The sequence below is a fragment of the Lactuca sativa genome, chromosome 5, assembly GCF_002870075.4.
Source record: "Lactuca sativa cultivar Salinas chromosome 5, Lsat_Salinas_v11, whole genome shotgun sequence".
Lineage (NCBI taxonomy): Eukaryota > Viridiplantae > Streptophyta > Magnoliopsida > Asterales > Asteraceae > Lactuca > Lactuca sativa.
Window position 1 is genome coordinate 343,963,701 of NC_056627.2, and position 5,869 is coordinate 343,969,569.

The window sequence follows — 5,869 nt, forward strand, 5'->3', positions numbered from 1 at the left end:
AAGAGGGTTTGTAAACCATTCCTCGATAAATTCGTGATAGTGTTCACCAACGACATTCTGATTTACTCAAGAAGCCAGGAGGAGCATGCCAAGCATCTACGAGAAGTATTAGAAGTGATGAAGGAGGAGAAGCTTTACGCTAAGTTCTCCAAGTGTGATTTTTGGATACGATAATTCCAATTCTTGGGTTATGTGGTTAACCAAGAAGGGATAATGGTTGACCCAGCAAAAATCGAAGCGGTAATGAAGTGGGAACGTCCAAAGAGTCCGATGGAGGTTCGAAGTTATCTAGGATTAGCCGGATATTACCGAAGATTTATCCAAGGCTTTTCTTCGATAGTTGCTCCATTGACAGCATTAACCCACAAAGGAGACACATATACATGGAGTGAGAAACACGAAGAGGCATTCGAGAAGCTAAAGAAGAAGTTATGCGAAGCACCGATACTTTCTCTACCCAATGGAGTTGAAGACTTCGCGGTTTACAGTGACGCATCTGAAGTCGGGTTGGGTTGTGTTCTAACCCAGAGAGAAAAGGTGATAACACATGCATCTCGACAATTAAAAGAGCACGAAAAGAACTACCCCACTCACGATTTGGAGTTGGCAGCGGTAGTTTTCGCTCTAAAGATATAGAGGCATTACCTCTACGGCACGAAGTGCAAGCTTTTCACTGATCATAAGAGTCTCCAGTATCTTTTTAATCAAAAAGAATTGAACATGAGGCAACGACGCTGGCTAGAGTTACTCAAGGACTACGACTATGAGATACTTTACCACCCCGGTAAAGCAAATGTTGTCGCTGACACTCTCAGTCGGAAAGTTAACCTTGAAAGAAAAAGGCCAAGAGCATTGAGAATAGAAGTTGTCTCGACAATCATGGAAAGCATCAAGAAAGCTCAAGAAGAAGCTATAGAGAAGAATGACCGAAAAGAAGAACATTTGGGAAAGACGTTGGTATTTGGTACAAACCGTCAAGGAATGAAGGTATTCCAAGATCGGATTTGGGTACCTAAGACGGGAGGAATAAGAGACCTTTTGATGGAAGAAGCACACAAGACCATGTACTCGATTCATCCCGGTAGCACTAAAATGTATAGGGACCTAAAACCCTACTACTGGTGGTCGATGATGAAGCTTGATGTTGCGAAGTATGTGGCCGAGTGTGTGACATGTGCGAGAGTTAAGGCACAACATCAGAAACCATATATGAGTTTAGAACCCTTGTACCCATGGGTAAATGGGAAGACATCACCATGGATTTTGTGACTAAACTGCCCAGGACGAAGAACGGACACGATATGATTTGGGTGGTCGTGGATCGTTTCACTAAGAGTGCACACTTCATAGCAGCCAACGAGAAGTGGTCTATGGATAAGCTCGCAAATGCTTACGTGAAGGAAATTGTAAGGCTTCATGGCATTCCTCTAACAATTGTATCAGATCGTGATAGTTGTTTCACGTCGAGGTTTTGGAGGAGTCTACAAGAGGAGTTGGGTACAAATTTATGTTTGAGTACTGCTTACCATCCGCAGGCTGATGGTCAGAGCGAAAGAACGATTCAGACACTGGAAGATATATTGAGAGCATGTACCCTTGAGTTCCAAGGTAAGTGGGATGAGCACTTACCTTTGCTGGAGTTTTCCTACAACAACAGTTTCTACTCGAGCATCAAGATGACACCTTACCAAGCTTTGTACGGACAAAAGTTTTGTACGCCGTCTTGTTGGCTTGAAGCCGGAGAGAAGCAGTTTATGGGCCCCAAGATAGTCCATGAGACTGTTGAGAAACTAAAGGTGATTAGGGAAAGGATGTTAGCAGCTCAGGATCGTCAGAAGAGCTATGTTGACAAGAAAAGACGACCGATGACCTTCGAAGTTGGAGATTCAGTTTTGCTTAAAGTCTTACCATGGAAGGGACTTATAAGATTCGGGAAATGAGGAAAGCTAAGTCCAAGGTTTATTGGACCGTTCAAAGTTCTTTAGAAGATTGGGAACCAACCTTACAAACTGGAATTGCCCAACGAACTCGATGGTATTCATAACACCTTCCATGTGTGTTATCTGAGGAAATTCATGGGAGAAGTTCCTGACATAATTCCAATCTCATAATTAAGAATGTATGAGAACAAGAGGCTGATTGAAGAGCCCGAGACAATCGTTGACCATAAGACGAAGAAGTTACGATGCAAGATGGTCGACTTAGTGCTAGTCCAGTGGAAACATTCGAATGGGCCGAATCTCACTTAGGAAACAGAGGATGACATGAAGAGTCACTATCCACATCTGTTTGCTGATGCATGATTCCAGGACGGAATCATCTTAAGGGGGAGAGAATTGTAACGCCCGGGTTTCGGGGCTAAGCATTTTAGACGATGTAATAGTCTAGGTCAACTATTGTAACTCTTTTGATGTAATAAAGATGAAATATTTGATTATTTTGTGAATTATGTGAATTTATGTGCTTATTGTTTAATTATAAATGTATAATTAATAAAGAATAAAAATAAGAGTCAAACTTAAAGTATGAGATAAGGCCAATATCTTTACATAAAGTTGTAGTGGTCGAAACAAGGATTCCGGAAATATAAAGAACGCCGAAATCCAAGTTATAACGAAGAAGTTATGACCCGTCGAAGTTTCGTGATGAAACCGGCATGATACCGGGAAACATAAATAGTGAATTTACGATAAAGCGAGTTTTACCCTTATCAATCTAAGGCGAAATTCGTAGAAAACGTTAAACCGAGAGCGTCCATAAAAAGAACGCCCAAATCTGACTTCGTATGAGGAAGTTATGATTTTTCGAAGTTTCAGCTTAGCAATGTACAGCCCGAAGTTCGAATATTAGATCGAGCGGTTTTTAACCGACACAACCTAAACGAGAATCGAAGATCTCGTTAATATTATCACAACGATAAAAAGACAGACGAAAACGGATGACAGATGAAGAAGTTATGAATTTTTAACGGACCAATCCTGTCCCGGCCTGTTAAAAAATATATCTTTTAAAATAAAGTCAAAATTAGCCGACAAAGTCTAAAAGAAAGTTGTAGAGTACGTTCCCACCTTCGCGTAGATATAAAGAACGTCGAAAACGGAGCTTGTATGAGAAAGATACGAATTTTTAAAGTTGGAAGGTGAATTTGCGAGACCTGTTGCAAATCCGATGACGTGGCGCGATCTCGTCCGTCCATCGCTGATCTAGCCTCGCATCCGATGATCGCCATGTCGCCCTCGCATACGTCCCGTGTCCGAAGTCGGTACGCCCCGCGTACCCTCGCCCTTATCCATCCGAAACCGAGTGCGAGCCAGCTGGATCTTCCTGGCAAGCTTATCCGAAGCTACGCGTCGTGTAGCTGCTGAACGCCCAACGTTTCGAGAGGCTTCGGTCCCTATAAATACCATGCAAATTCTCCCGGATTTTTCATGCATTTTCACAACTCTTTCTCTCTCTACTTTCTCTCACTACCCCTTTAACCCCCCTAAACCCTAGGAAAAATCCCAAGCACCCGAGGGAAGCCCCGAGGCATCCGGAGCCCCGAGAAAAGGGTCTTTCGGTACGGAAACGTTGCGCCGAGCAAAGCCCAATTTTCTTTAAAATCCACTGTAAGTGAGCTACGCCTACGCAATTTTTAATATAAGTTTTAAATAATTATAGTAATGTTATTAGGTCCTTAAAATAATTATTTGGGCTATTATTATGAGTTATATTGAGTGTTATTTAACGCTTATATAATAATAATAATAATAATAATAGCTAGACTATTAATTACTCGCGGTTAACGTTAGACTAAACCCTAGTGATATTGATACTAGGTTTTATCGAGAGATAATTGTTTTGAGATAACGAAGTGCTGTTCAAAGGCAGAATCACCATCTTTTTCAAGTGAGTGCATAGTTACTTTCAGCTTACATATAGATAGAAGTATTTTATATAAATTACGTGTTATGTGTGCATATTATCTGAATACTTGCTATCTATGCTGGATGAACGTTTTTATACATGTTTTCAATGATTTAAACTGTATATGTATTTTATATCTACAAAAATGTTGGGGTAAAACATGGGTAGATGTAATACGTGTTGTGTGATAAAATGATGAGAGGCATCGATGTTGTTATTGTTGATTTTGTCATCTAGCGGAGTATGGATGACGACCAAGGACTCTTCTAGACAGTCCAGTGGAACACTAGCAGGCTCGCAACATGTAGGTGTTTATGAACGATGTGTTCACTGGTGTACTCTATCCCCCACATGGTTGCCTTTAGGACATTTATTGTTGAGGAACCCCCTTAACAGTAGTGTCCCTCCCGATGATGATACTTAGGCTAGGTCCCTTATGATAGGTGTTTAGGGACGTAAAGTGAGGATAACGGGAATGGGTAATCGGGTTATTGTTGATTGATGAAATTAATAAACTTATTTATTGTGGGTTGAAAACCTTATGTGCTCACCAGGCTTCCAAAGCCTGACCCACTCAGTTTCATGTATTACTGTTAGTGGCGCTCGAGCATAGATGTGATGTTTTGGATGAGGGATTACGGATATATAGACATGTAGATATGAAATAATGTAGTAAGGCTTATATTGTACTATTTATGCTTTTGATCTGTATCGAACATGACATCCCGAGTCTTTTAATGAAATACATTTCTTTGGAAATGCTTTTGATAAATCGTTATCATAAAATGTTTTGGGACAAATTCCGCATCACTTTTATTTAAAATGTTACTTTGATTTTCAAACAAAGGATAAACAAAATCGGCCTTTTCTGGCCGTGAAAATGGGGATGTCACACAAAAGTACTCATGAATGTTGCAACAAACTTTTGCTATGTCTAAACCCTTAGACAATCTACAGTCCAATTCATGAAAGTCTTGATTCACTATTTACTTCCAAAACTATGATCGACTGTGGATATTTGAATAGTTCAATTATTCGGGAATTAAAACATGCAAAATGAAACACAATAATAAACAATTGACAAAATATAGTAAACAATACTCAAAAATAAATGTCCATTAATTATTCATCAAATGTCGATTACATTTATTTTGTTACAAGTTTCTAAATATCTATCTAACTACTAAAACTAATATCATCCTTTAGACCAATGCTCCTTACATGTTGAATGTGCTTAACCCTACTCAGGCCCTTTGTGAGGGGATTTACAGGATTCTCTTCTGATGATACCCTCTTCACGACGAGATGTCCTTCTTCTACTATATGTATGATAAAATGGTATTTTCTGTCGATATGTCTTGATCTACCATGATCTCTTGGTTCCTTAGTTAAGGAAACCGCTCCTTCATTATCACATAAAATATCCATTGGCTCCTTTATGGCTGGCACAACTACAAGGTTTCCGATGAAGTTCTTTAACCATATAGCCTCCTTCGATGATTCCTCGTAGCTATGTAGAATCAGCCACCGTATCCTGTTTGGAACTTTTCCAAGTTATCACCCCTCCATTTGGTGTAAACACCCAGCCAAATTTAGAGCGGAAGTTGTTTCTGTATGTTTGAAAACTAGCGTCACTATACCCAGTTAGTCACAAATTATAACTGCCACCAAGCACAAGGACCCAGTCCTTAGTTCTTCGCAGATACTTAAGAATATTCTTGACTGCTATCCAATGAGCTTTACCCAGATTTCCCTGATATCGACTAACCATGCTCAAAGCAAAAGTCACATCAGGATGAGTACATGTCATAACATACATGATCTATCCAACGACGGAAGCATATGGAACTCGACCATTTCTGCTATCTCTATATCAGTACTCGGACTCTGAGTCTTACTCAGTTTGGTATTACTCTGGATAGGAAAATCTCCTTTCTTGGAATTCTCTATGCTAAAACGTTTT